Here is a 14,503-nt window from a genome sequence, read left to right as displayed (position 1 = left end):
GCTCATCTAACCTTGACATGAAAAAGACATCAGATTAATCTGTGGAGTCTTGTGAAGTGGTTTTGTCGCGTTGCGATTAACACACAAATTAGATCGAACAGGATGCTGAGCGCAAGCCAAATCGCACAGGATCTTGTGTGCCGGGAAGGGCTATAAGGTGGGACTGCTGCAGTAGTGTATGAGGACACATCTGTAATTAAGGAACGATACCACCAAAATATTAGCATGACTTTGTTACTCTACAGCCGTCCCAACATGCCCTGCCACAGTTTACGCATGCCCTAATAGCAGAACTGTGCAGGGCATTCTGGGATGTGTAGTTCCACAGCAGCTGGAGGGCCACACGTTGAATACCCCTTCTCTAGAGATTTCATTTCCTTGCCATCTGGCAAAGACATATTGGACAGTGACGCTTCAGTCTGTCAGTTACATAGTTACACAGTTGTTGAGGTTGAAAACAGACAAATGTCCATCGAGTTCAACCTGTATTATCATTTCTTTTTTTATATAAATTAAATGCTGTATCCTTGGATATTTTTTTCTGCTAGGAATTTATCTAATCCATTTTTTAACTTATTGATTGAATCCACCAATACTATCTTTGGCAGAGAATTCCAAATCCTTACTGCTCTTACTGTGAAGAACCCTTTCTCTTTCATCCACTAGGGGACACTGGAGTCTTATACAGTAGGGGTGTGAAGCTTGCAACCGGAGGTGTGGCACAATCTAAAAATTAGCATTGTCTGCACAGCCGGTTCCTCCTCCTTCATGCCCCTCCTCCGTCAGTTTGAAAAATTGTACCAAGGAGGTACAAGGCACTAAGGGAGCTCCTGCTCCATTACAAAAGAAACTAACTAAGGCTGCGTCAACCTAATGAAAAGGGGGACAAAAGTCTTGAATAGAGAGAGACAATGATCCCTACTAAAGGGGATCTGCATCTCTCCTCAGAAAATCTGGAGCACAGAGTCAGTGAGTACTGGTGGTAAAGGGCCCTAGTTACAGTTAAACTTATTCATGGATCTAGGAGGCAGTTTAACAGACTTCCGCCTGCGGACCGAACACAACGCTGCTACCTTCTAGCACTAAGCCCTAAGCAGCTTCCCCCGCCGACCCCCTCCTTCCACTGGTGTTGTGAAAAAGAGCTGCTGTGGCTCCACACACGCGGCTAGCAGCCGCAGCTTCCCCCGCTGCCCCCCCTCCTTCCACTGGCGCTCTGACATTTCTCGCGGCTAGCAGCCGCAGCTTCCCCAACACCCGTCGGGGCCCGGGTTATATCCCCCCGCACACTTCCTCCCGCCGTCGGCGCTAGTATAAGCATGGCACGGTGGACTTGGAAAGATGACGGGGGAACGAGCAGAGGCTTCTCATACGTTGCTGCCTCCAGGCTTCCTATAACTTAAGCCCTGGCAGGCTAGCAGCGCATCTCCCCCGTCGCTCACTTTCTTTTATAGACACACTCCCTGGCCGGCTTACACTCCCGCTTCACAGCTCCCCCGCCCGCCCCCCTTCCTCTACAGACGGAGGGCTGAGGGAGACGCAGCGCGGCTGTCAGCGGCAGCAACCCCACATGTCGCCACCACTTAAAACAACGGGGCGCTTCCCCTCCCGCCGCCCGCTCAAGCAGTCTCTCGTCCCCTCCCACCGCCAACGGAGGGCTGGGGAAGATGGCAAGGAGGGGGGGGGGGGGAGAATGTATAGAAAGGTAATGTGTTCCCGATGACATTCGGCTCATCCTTGCTGAGTACACTATGCCAATAATGTCTTGTACTCGCAGACATGTAGTTGTTTGGGGCAGCCGAAAAGGGGGCAGACTGCCCCAAAAAAAAAAAAAAAGTATTTGTGTGTGTATATATATATATATATATATATATATATATATATATATATATATATATATATAATATGAGCCCCGCTTCTGGTGCGGTGAGTGCTGTGGTTTTTACTCTGTGTGTATATGAAGGGGTTAATCTATGGTTAGCTCTTATTAACCGTGGCCACTAGCTTTCTCATGCACCCCTGTGTGGACTTTATTATCCTGAACCTGTCTCAGCTGTTTTTTAGCAATCATCTTTGAGCCAGTGCAATAGGTGACTAGTGTGCCTTTAAAAGCCATAAAGTCTGTGGCAGGTACACATTACATCTAGCAGGCAGATAATGCAGCAGTGTGGTAGTCAGGTTTTAAGACTCTGTGATAGTGTAGGACCTGTATGAAGGTGGGGTACCTTGAATCGGTATACAGGCTTCCGTGCATTGGCCAATCCACCAACTAAACCCCCATCATTTATTTATTGAATTGTTGAGGATAAGTGAGTTTACTTTGGTGAGTGCTGGGTTCTCTGTTTGTATATATATATATATATATATATATATAATGTAAGTGGCGGTCATTTTACAACTATAGAGGCGCCAAAAGTGCTCTAATAGAGGTATTACGCCCCTTTTAGATAGCCAGGCTTCCTGGCCAGTCAGAGCAGAAGGAGGGGTTTTTATAATAGAGCACTACTCCCTCTACTGGAGATTTGTATATTAGGACTCTGCTGCAATGGATTTTCAAGGTATTCTAACATATGATATATATATTTTCAAGGGACTTCTAAACAAAAGATCCCGACGAAATAAAGGAAACGACTGGACCACAACCCCGACCTCAGAACTGAAATACAGTTAGGTGTGCGAGGGTTGCAACGGATGGTGATATTTTTATTAATTTTTATTTTTATTTTATTTAATTAAAAAAAAATTTTTTGTGTAGTATATAAAGAAAAGTCCAGCTAGGTGAATCCAGTGTACCTTTCATATCAATCGCCCATTACAGTCTTTCTATTCCTATTATAAAGGGGGAAAGCACTGAGGAGCGCTCTATGGGGTGCAGCTTCAAATGTTAAAAGCACTTACCAAGTAGAGTCTAAAACTTATTAGGTTTGCACAAACTGTAATAAGATGAGCGCTAGTTTGGGCGACTCCCGGGTATGCGTTTCCTGTTGGGTCAGGACGCTCAACACTGGAGCAAGGCTCCGCCAAGGTCATGGGAGCAAGCTCTGACAAATATTTCAAAAGAAATGTCAAAATCCCGCAAACAGCAGTCAGAAAGGGCTGAGGGATTCTCAAAGACCATGGAGGAATTTCTGATTTAAATTAATCCTTCCTGCGCAAACTTTAAGCAAGGCGGTTAAGAGAACCCTCCCTATCTTACACAAAGGAGGAAGAGGGTCTTATTATACATGAAAAGGCAAGATAATTGAGCCTGCCTTAGATCAGGAGTTTAGATTCCCTTTTAGAAGTGGTTATGGAGATCCTAAGCTTCAAGAAGTAAGGAGCTGAGGAACCAGAGAGTTTTCGATTTATTCGGATACCTCAAGTCGCTGCCAGTAGTGTTCCCTATTCCTCAAACTCCAGACTCAGCTGGCGAAAACTTGGAAGCAACCTGATAAACGCTTTCAAGTGCCAAGGAGGTTTGAAGTTACTTATCCTTTATCAAAGAGGGTAATGGCTTAGGGGGAGGTGGCGCCTTTATGGAGAAAACACTGTCACCTCTGCCTAGCGTGACCGCATTAAAGGATAGGTCGTGTCGCAAGATGGACGCTGCATTCAAATCAATTTGGTAGCAGCAATGGTGGTGAGGAGACAAAGGACGCTTGTAAAATAGCGCCCTGCATCTCAGCTTTGGCCATTTCGGCTAGAAGAATTTTATGGCTCAAAGAATGGAGAGTGGACTACGATTCCAGGAGTAGAGGCTATTCCATTTGGGGGTTAGATCTTATTTGGTCCTGAATTAGATAAGTGGATTTTGCGGACAACTGCAGTGAAATCTACCTTTCTACCTACTTCTTACTCGAGAGGTAGAGGTCGTTCACAGTCGTCACCGGAAGGCAGGGCAAACCTGCGGACAAACCCGTGGCATGACGGTCTCTCTGCTCAACTGGGGTCCCCCTTGGTGGACGCAGAGTTGGAAGGTTTTCGGGATGCCTGGGCCAAAGCCTCACCAGAAGTCTGGGTCAACATGATATTTCCCAGAGTTACAGGATAGAGTTTCAAACACGGCCACACAGTCAGTTTATTTACAGTGCGAGGGCCTAGGTGCCCGTTGCGAGCAGGAGCATTACAGGCGGCAGATTTAAAGAGTCCTGCATACAAAGGGTTATGTCACCAGTCCCGGATCCTCAAGGAGGAACGGGATTTTCTTCAGATCTTTTGTTAAAAAAAAAAAAAAAAAAGAAACCTTCATATACTGATTTGTACACTTCACCAAGCTAACTTAAGATTTGCACGGGTGAAGGATCACTCCCAATTCAGTGCTCTGGCATTCAGTCTCTCATCAGTCCCAAGAATCTTTACAAAGATCATAGCAATAGTGGTGACAGGATTGAGACAGACAGGGGTCACGATCATCCCTTATCTAGACGATCTACTGATCAAGGCCTCATCTCAGGAACATCTCTTCGATTTCTCATTCAACATGGGTGGATTGTGAACTTCCAGAAATCCACCCTCATGTCAACTCAGCGGTTTCAATTCCTCGGTCTCATCTTGGACACGGTACGAAAAGGGGGCAGACTGGCCAAAAAAAAAAAAAAAGTATTTGTGTGTATGTGTATATATATATATATATATAATGTAAGTGGCGGCCATTTTACAACTATAGAGGCGCCAAAAGTGCTCTAATAGAGGTATTACGCCCCTTTTAGATAGCCAGGCTTCCTGGCCAGTCAGAGCAGAAGGAGGGGTTTTTATAATAGAGCACTACTCCCTCTACTGGAGATTTGTATATTAGGACTCTGCTGCAATGGATTTTCAAGGTATTCTAACATATGATATATATATTTTCAAGGGACTTCTAAACAACAGATCCCGACGAAATAAAGGAAACGACTGGACCACAACCCCGACCTCAGAACTGAAATACAGTTAGGTGTGCGAGGTTGCAACGGCTGGTGATATTATTATTCATTTTTTTTTAAATTTTATTTAGTTTAATTTTTTTTTTTGTGTAGTATATAAAGAAAAGTCCAGCTAGGTGAATCCAGTGTACCTTTCATATCAATCGCCCATTACAGTCTTTCTATTCCTATTATAAAGGGAGAAAGCACTGAGGAGCGCTCTATGGGGTGCAGCTTCAAATGTTAAAAGCACTTACCAAGTAGAGTCTAAAACTTATTAGGTTTGCACAAACTGTAATAAGATGAGCGCTAGTTTGGGCGACTCCCGGGTATGCGTTTCCTGTTGGGTCAGGACGCTCAACACTGGAGCAAGGTAGGAATACTTATTCCTACCAGAGAACAAGATCCAGGACCTACAGAGGTTCGTGGCTCAGGTACTAAGGACACAGACAGTTTCTCTACACCTCTGTGTGCAACTTCTCGGGAAGATGGTGGCGTCATTCGAAGCTCTCCAGTACGGCAGACTTCATTCCCGACCATTCCAGATGAAATCCACCACGCATACGAAACTCCTTGAATTGGTGGTCGTTGCGCAAGAATCTCGCAGCAGGCAAGAGATTCGACGTTTGGACAACGGACGCCAGTCTCGGAGGTTGGGGTACCATCCTAGAGGAACAAATTCCTAACGGTTTGCAGATTCAGGATGGAGTACATCCAGTCCGTTATTGCAGGTTTGGAACATGGGCGTGACAGGAGAGCAGTCTACCCATAAACAATTCTCAAACTGAAAGCAGTTACAATGCGTTTCTCTTAGCCGAGGACCTGGTCATGGGTCAACACTTCAAGATAAATGTCACGACGACGGCTTACATAAGCCATCAAGGAGGAACAGAGAGCAGGATGGCGTTAAAGGAAGACACAAAGATCTTGTGGTCAGAAAGGCGACACATCCTCCTCTCGGCAGTGTTCATTCCAGGTGTGGAGAACTGGGAAGCAGCTTATCTCAGTCGCCAGAACAGATATCCGGAAGAGTGGTGCCTATAGCCACAGATTTTCGACATGGTGGTGAGCAGTTGGGGTCTACCTCAAGTGGACCTAATGGCGTCACGTAACAACCATCAGCGGCCCAGATGTGTGTCCAGGACAAGAGATCCAGCAGCACACTCCCTTGGTGTTACAGAAGGATTTCCGTTTTTCCATGAAACAAGCAATTCTATTTGCACCTCATTGGCTCCGCAGGATTTGGTACTCAGATTTGCGGGGGTTACTAGTGGAAGATCCTTGGAGATTACCTCAGAGAGAGGACCTGTTATCTCGGGAACCGTCCCTACACAGAACTGGACAGGCTACGCTTAACGGCGTGGTTATTGAAACACGGATCTTAAGTAACAGAGGGATACCAAGAATGGCTATTCCTACAATGATTACTGCTAGGAAACTGGTTACAGCCTTGCACTACTACAGAATTTGGAAGAAGTACATGGACTGGTGTCAGGAACGTGGGTGGAATTCGAAGTACTTCCACTTACCCAAACTTCTACCTTTTCTTCAAACTGGTATAGATGGAAGACTAAGACTGGGTTCTTTGAAGGTTCCAGTTTCGGCTCTCTCCATCCTATTTCGACAGCGATTAGCATCCTTACAACAAACCTTTTTACAGGGGGTTCTGAGGATACAACCTCCTTTCCGTCCTCCCACTGCGCCGTGGGACTTAAATTTGGTGTTGGAATTTTAGAGATCACCAACTTTTGAGCCGTTAGCAAGTACAGACTTGAACTATCTCTCTTGGGAAGGTCACGTTATTGCTTTCCTTGGCTTCGGCCAGGAGGGTTTCTGAATTGGGAACCTTATCGTGTAAGAGTCCTTTGAATGTCTCATGGGGTTAGAGCAGAACTCCGTACAAGAACAGGTTTCCTTCCTAAGGTTGTTTCGGGGTTTCACGTAAACCAGCCACTTGTGGTCCCATCTTTCCGGGGTCTCGCAGATGGGGACGTGTCCTTGGATGTTGTCCGAGCTTTACGGGTATACGTACAAGTTACGTCGTCCTTCAGAATGTTGGACCATGGTTTGTTCTTTATGATGGGCCAAAGAAGGGTTGGCCAGCATCTAAGCAGCCTTTGTCTAGATGGATTCGACTTGCCATTTGGCAAGCTTATATTTCCTGTAGCAAACAGGTTCCGGTTCAGACGGGTGCTCCTACCAGATCAGTGGGTGCCTCGTGGATGGCCGTCAGAGGTGTTTTCACTACTCAACTTTGCAGAGCGGCGACGTGGTCCTCAGCCCATACGTTCGCGAAATTTTACAAGTTTGATGCCTTTGCGTCCGGACACTCTAAGTTCGGACGTTTAGCTTTGCAGGCCACTAACAGCACTCCCTCCCTCGGGGATAACTTTGGGACGTCCCCTACTGTATAAGACTCCAGTGTCCCCTAGTGGATGAAAGAGAAAAGAGGATTTTGGTACTTACCGATAAATCCATTTCTCTGAATCCTCTAGGGGACACTGGACGCCCGCCTCGGTGCTGTCAACCTGCTGTGTTCAAAGTTCTTGTTCTAACAGTTCGTACAAACAGCGTTAGTTTTTCTGTTAAGAGGTTCTTGGATGCTGTTTGATTCGTGGTACGGTTCGGTTCCTCGCCATGTGCTATAGTTCCACGTCCTATTCTCTCGGTCAAATTTTCCAAACTGAGGGAGGAGGGATGTGAAGGGGGAGGAGCCGGCTGTGCAGACAATGCTAATTTTTAGATTGTGCCACACCTCCGGTTGCAAGCTTCACACCCCTACTGTATAAGACTCCAGTGTCCCCTAGAGGATTCAGAGAAATGGATTTATCGGTAAGTACCAAAATCCTCTTTTTCTCCATTGTGTATGGATTTTTTTTTCTTCTAACCTCAGGGGATGTCCTCGTGTCCTGTGTAGCAATTTTTTTGATAAATCAAATCGTTTGATAAATCCTTGTATTGTCCCTTAATATATTTAAAAATATTAATAATGTCCCCTCTCAGTCGCCTCTTTTCCAGTGTAAACAAATCTAACCTTTTAAGTCTTTCCTCATAATCCAGTGCCTCTAACCCCTTAACCAGTTTAGTGGCTCGCCTCTGAACCCTTTCGAGTTCCAAGATATCTTTTTTTTTTATAGTGAGGTGCCCAGAACTGTATGCAATATTCCCGGTGTGGCCGCACCAGTGATTTATACCAGGGTGGCCAACCAGTCAGAGACAAAGTGACACAAAATCTTGCTAGGTACATCTAAGAGCCGACATTGAACCGAAGGTGCACGTGCAAAAATGGGATGTGGCCTTGTGCCTGCTAGGCCATGCCCCTGGTATAAAATATCAGGATTTTGGTACTTACCGATAAATCCCTTTCTCCGATTCCACAGGGGCCACTGGAGTGCAGATACAATGGGGATATAGTAGGCAGTAACTGGGAGCTGGCACTTTAAATTTATAACCATGTGACTAGCTCCTCCCCTACTATCTCCCCCCTCCAAGCCAGTCTAGTGAAAACGGTGCCCGAGGAGAGCTGGAAAAGACCAACGTCAAAGTAGAGGAGGTTCGCTAAGTCAACTAAAACAATATAACACCCAGGAAACCTGGAAACATAGTGATAGGGTAATAGGAACAAAACGCACAGTCACACAGTGACATGCAACCCGATAAGCGTAGAAGGACGAAACAGCGCTGGGTGGGCGTCCAGTGGCCCCTGTGGAATCGGAGAAAGGGATTTATCGGTAAGTACCAAAATCCTGATTTCTCCTTCATCCACTAGGGGCCACTGGAGTGCAGATACAATGGGGACGTCCCAGAGCTCCCAAGACGGGAGGGAGAGCGCTGAGAGTCCTGCAAAACCGCTCGGCCAACCTGTGACACAGAGGCCGCAAAAAAGTCAAATCTGTAAAACGTGATCAACGTATGATGACCCGACTAAGCGGCATCCCAACATAAAGCATTCATGGAAACCCCGTGGGCGGCCGCCCCCGAAGGTCCCCCAGAGCGCGCGGAGTGCGCTGAAATGGAAAACGGAGGCTCTCGAGCAACCGCCAAATAAGACTGTCTGATGGTCAGATGTATCCAACGGCCCAGCTTATGCTGGGACCCCGGCCATTTAGGACGGGAGCATTGTACAGAACAAAGAAGAAAACTGTCAAATAGCCAAAGACCTCTGTAGAGAGAGTCGGTGAGCCCTGACAACATCCAAAGAGGGCCGAAAACACCAGTGTCAGATTTATATGAAAAGCGGACATCACCCAAGGAAGAAACGAGAGCTGAGTATGACGCTCAGCCGTAACCTTAATCGAAAGGGGGGCTGCCAGAAGAGTACTCCCCGCAAGAGAGCCCGAACTTCCGGCAGCTAGGCTAATTTCCTTTGGAAAAGAACCGAAAAAGGAGAGACCTGAAAGTCAGGTCAAACTAGTCGAAGCGCAGCCGAGCAAACCACCCGGAGAAACCAAAGGCGGCGGCTAAATGAAAAACCGGAGGAAAAAAACCCTCGTCATCCACACTAGACCACATAAAGTTTCCCAAAAGTGGCAAAAGTGAGACGAGGTAACCTCCAAAATCGGGGCCCAGTAGGTATCGCCGAACTAGGGAACTCCTGCCCTCTGAGAAGGTCTCGTGAACAGCCACGCCGTTAAATGAAACCTGTGTAAGACTGCAGGGTGGATGTTCAAGTCATGCGCAGCCAAACTGTAATCACAGGGAAGACTAGCGCGCACATTCTCCCTTTATGTGTTGCAGAAAGAGAGGTAGAAACAGAATAGGAGGAAAGATAGACTAATCAGACACTCCAAGGAGCCGTGAGGGCATCCTCGGCTACTGCCGCCAGAGCTCACGTCCGAGAGTAGTAAAGGGTTGAAGAGTCAGTCGGAGAGACCCGAGGTCGATCAAAGTTCTCTGCCAACAGCGGACCAGCTGACAAAACTCCGGGGAATGTCCACTCACCCGGGTGCCTGACCTGGAATGAAGATTGTCATTCTCTGCTCAGAGGAGAATGTAGGCGACCTCTCTCAGCGCCGCAACTTGCCTGCAAAGAGAGAGGAACTGGTCCCGAGGAAGGAAAAAATCCTCTGACGGACCGAGGGGCATAAATGGGACCCGGGTCGAATCAGAAAATCCTGGATCCTCCGGATATTCAGAAGTAACCTAAACTGCAGAGATGGTTTCCATCAGTAGATTGTTCAGTTAGGGAACAAACGTCACTCCCTGCCTTTGAAGTAGGGCCCTCCTGTGATCTCCATGAACACGGTGGGAGCGGAAGAGAGACCGAACGGAAAGGTCTGACAGTAGAAATGAGTATTCTGTACTACGAATTGGAGAATAACCTGACGAGGAAGCCCAATGGAAAACATGAAACAGGCATCCCTAATGACTAAGGAAGCCTAAAACCCCTTTTTTCTTAAAATTAGCAATCACAGACTGAAAGAATTCTAAATTCAGAATAGGCCTGGCCGAGCCATCTGGCTACGGCATGGGAAAAACCAAAGGTCTGAGAAAAAGCCCCGATTCCAATGATGTGCGGAAACAGGGATCAGGACCCTTTAGGTTTGAAGCATCTGGAACGCCGCCTGCAGGACGACTCTCTTGTCGTCGTAAACCGGCAGACCCGTGGTGAGGTAACCCGGAGGCGGTTGAACTCCGAAATCTAGTGTGTAACCGACTGTGATGAGAAACCTAGCCCAAGCATACCCAGGCCTCCCAGAAAAACCACAGACATGCGCCCACCTTGGGATCTCCCAGGTGGGAGGGAGGTCTGACCTGCGGTGGGTGTGTTGGAGGACCTACAATCAGACTGGCCGAGGATGCTGAACCTCTGCCTCTTACTCTGAGATCCCTTGGTGACGGAGATACCGCCCCTGTCATGGATTCGAAATGGAAAGATCTAAAGGAAAGACCGGTATAGGTCCGTCTTGGAGCTGGAGCAGCAGTAAGGGAAAGAAAAGTGGACTTACCCCCAATGGCCTGAGAAATCCAGGCAAGAAGAACCTTCCCGACCAGGCCCGTAATGAACCTGCTGCCCATTTTCAATATCCGCCTGTCACTGTCGCATCCTCAAAGGTCGTCGGGTTAAGACAGCCCAAGCGGAAAATCAGGCTCCGAGTATACAGACGTCCTTGGAGGCCTCAAAAGAATATAAAGAAGAATCGAGACTCTGATCTGCCCAAGGTATCCGCTGATCCTGATGCAAACCATCCGGTAACCTAGAGGACAATTGTTCCACAACCTACCTGTTCCGGACAAGGTAGAATCCCTGCTGTCGCATATTTCTCTCAGATGGCTCCCTTAGCAAGGTTGCCTCAGGAAACGGCAGCTTGGACCGGCGATACATCGAGGGATATACCCTTGGAGAGGTCTGATATCATTTCCTGCTGTCTGCGGGGAAAGGATAGGAAAACCAACATTGTTTGAAACCTGAGATTATGCATTCGGATGTCTTCAGGCCGCCGACCGGAGCATATCCAGCTCATCTGAAACTGGACAAGTCGCTGTCATTTCTTCATTGGCGACAAACTCTGCGGTACGTGAAGCGGCCGACTCCTTTACCTGCAGCACCAGATGAACTGCTGTACAATGCACCTCGATATCCTGAGATGTTGTATCAGTATCCTGGACATCTCTCGCCTCCTCAAAGAGAGACCTCTCATCCGCAGAGTTGTGTAACATGGAGGTTAGCAAGCTCCTTTTAGAAACCTGGAGAGGAAAAATAACGTACGGGGTCTCTGGTTAACAGCGACATTACCTGCATAAGCCGAGCTGTTCAAACAGGAGTACGCTGCAGTTGCGTTGAGGGCTGAGCAGATGTTTCTACCGCACAATCCTCACATAACAGGGAATTCTCTGACTGGGTGTTACGTTCAGTAAACGGAAAGAGAAAAGGTGGGCTAAAGAGGCGTAGCCCTATGTAACCTCTGCACTCTAACGTGCAGTGACAGATACGTTTCAAATAAACATACTGGAGCAGCGGAGACTTGAACTGGTAGCGCTGCGGGTCAGGAGTCTTAGCAACTAGGCTATAGGAGCTTCCTTAAAGTTGCTTTTGTTGGGAGTGAAACCCGGGTCTCCGTGTTCAGATGTTCCCGCTACTAGTGTAACGAGCCACAGCAGCTATTTGTCTGATGCCACATTCATTCCTCAAAATACAAACAGCATTAGTACTAAGTGAAAACAAAGGAATAATAAAGGGAAGGCAACACCCGCCCTGTATGTAGTGTACTGCTAAATTAGGAAAAACAGGTGCAATACATGTTTCTCGGAGGCTCCGCTGGTTTCCCAAAATGGCGGTCAGCCTGTGATAAAAGCCGGGGGGAAATGCTATGTGGCAAGGCTGAGCTATGTGGAACTGTGAACCCATGTCTGTATGTTATTATAAAACATTGTGAAAGAGTTTAGTTCTATCCACTATATATGTATACATACATACATATATACACATACACACATTATATATATATATATATATATATATATATATATATACACACACATATCTACATACCTATATATACACACCTACAGTGAACCTAATTGAGGTAGTTTAATACACTTTTGTATTTATAGATGGGCCATGTCACAGACAGGGTGTACATTGCAGGGAATACTGCGAATCTGGGTTCCACGAACCCTATTGGCTCCTATAAAGATGTGAGCGCTGCATTGCAATGTGAGCCGCGGCCGGGGAGCCCGCTGAGCAAAGTGGGATTAAGCTCTGCCCCCCACCCCCACCCCCCCGAGTGCAACTTGAACTTGTAAATATGCGTGCTGTGGCCGGGGAGCAGTGAGCGCTGAGCCCGCTGTACAGAGCGGGAGTCAGCGCCGCTATAACAGATGGAGCGGAGAGCGCCCTGCAACCCCCGCCGGCCATGTGTGCTGTGGCCGGGAAGCGGTGAGCGCTGAGCCCGCTGTACAGAGCGGGAGTCAGCGCCGCTAGATCAGATGGAGCGGGGAGCGTCCTGTGCTGTGGGCGGAGAGCGGGGAGCGCTGAGCCCGCTGTACAGAGCGGGAGATAGCGCCGCCCCCTCTATCTTAAACCAAACCGCTGAGCCCGCGCTACAGAGCGGGAGTTAGCTCCGCCCCCGTTATGGCTTGTAATTCAAACTTACCCGCTGCCCGGGGAGAGCTGAGCCCGCTTTACAGAGCGGGATGAAGCTCCGCCCCCCCTCAATGGCGCCGATTTTAAACTAGAAAAGGCGCCAACAGTCTTAACCCTGACCCACTCCAGACAGGGTATGACTGGGAATAAAAGTATTACAAATTAGTATGAGATCAGGCATGGATTTGAACCCAGGATGCCTGCCTAGGAATCTGTAGCATTAGTCCACTACACTACAGCCTTCTCCATATAGCATATGTGGCTTAGCAATGTAATACAACAATGTGGAGGGGGGGTGTTTACTCACCACTGCAGATGATAGAGAGGCCCCTCGACACGCGCCGCACGCAGCGGTGTCCGGCTTCTGTCGACGGAGTGGCCCCGACACGCGCCGCATGCAGCGGTGTCCGGCCACTGTTACTTACTGCTGCCGTGCTGCCGGAATCTTCTGCCGACGGAGCGGCCCCGACACGCGCCGCACGCAGCGGTGTCCGGCCAGCTACGGAGAGCTCAGTGTCTCCTTCAGCCGGGGCCCATCCCGAGCCGCACGCAGCTGCGATGGGACCCCGCCGGCAGCCTCCCGCGGTGCAGACTGGCAGTGGCAGAGCTGCCAGTCTGTGAGTGTAAGAAAGAATAAGAAAAAATAAGAAAAAGAGATAAAAAATCTTCAGAGAAGAGCCAAGTGACCAGCTCACTCGGGCACTAAAATAAGACTGGCTTGGAGGGGGGAGATAGTAGGGGAGGAGCTAGTCACATGGTTATAAATTTAAAGTGCCAGCTCCCAGTTACTGCCTACTATATCCCCATTGTATCTGCACTCCAGTGGCCCCTAGTGGATGAAGGAGAAATATTGAATAAGCTAGAGCCAACATAAAGTACATTGAAAAAGCCACTTCCACATAAAATAATAAAAAAAAACCATGTCCACATAATACACTTCAGCACGCTCCTGTGTCACTCCAGCCATCATCCTCCTGTGTCACTTCAGCCAGCTCCCCCATGTGTCACTCCAGCCAGCTCCCCTGTGTATCACTCCAGCCAACTTCCTTATGTGTCACTCCTGCCAGCTCCCCTGTGTATCACTCCAGCCAACTTCCTTATGTGTCACTCCTGCCAGCTCCCCTGTGTATCACTCCAGCCAACTTCCTTATGTGTCACTCCAGCCAGCTCCCCCATATGCCACTCCTACCAGCACCCTCCTGTTTCACTCCAGCTAGCTTCCCTATGTGTCACTCCTGCCAGCACCCCCATGTGTCACTCCTGCCAGCACCCCCATGTGTCACTCCTGCCAGCACCCTCCTGTGTCACTCCAGCCAGCTACCCCATGTGTCTCCAGTCAGCACCTTCCTGTGTCACTCCAGCCCACCCTCATGTGTCATTACAGCCTCCACCCCCCCACCCCCACCCCAACTCGCACCACTGCAGCAGCCCTTTGTGTCTTCTGTTTGCCGGTGGGTGTCTCACCTCTAGTATCTGGCTCTCTAAGTTCTTAGTCCCCATAGTGCTGCTGTGTGTCTGGACCGAGTGCAGCGGTTTGCAG

General features: G+C 48.3%; 1 protein-coding gene across 5 annotated transcripts in view; it reads left to right on the top strand.

Annotated features, from left to right (window-relative positions):
- The window catches only part of WDR59 (WD repeat domain 59), a 136,091-nt gene that overhangs the window by 48,362 nt on the left and 73,226 nt on the right, over positions 1-14,503 (top strand). The gene's annotated exons all lie outside the window — the stretch shown is intronic.

The sequence above is a fragment of the Pseudophryne corroboree genome, chromosome 11 (assembly GCF_028390025.1).
Source record: "Pseudophryne corroboree isolate aPseCor3 chromosome 11, aPseCor3.hap2, whole genome shotgun sequence".
NCBI lineage: Eukaryota > Metazoa > Chordata > Amphibia > Anura > Myobatrachidae > Pseudophryne > Pseudophryne corroboree.
This window is presented reverse-complemented; position numbering and strand designations above follow the sequence as displayed.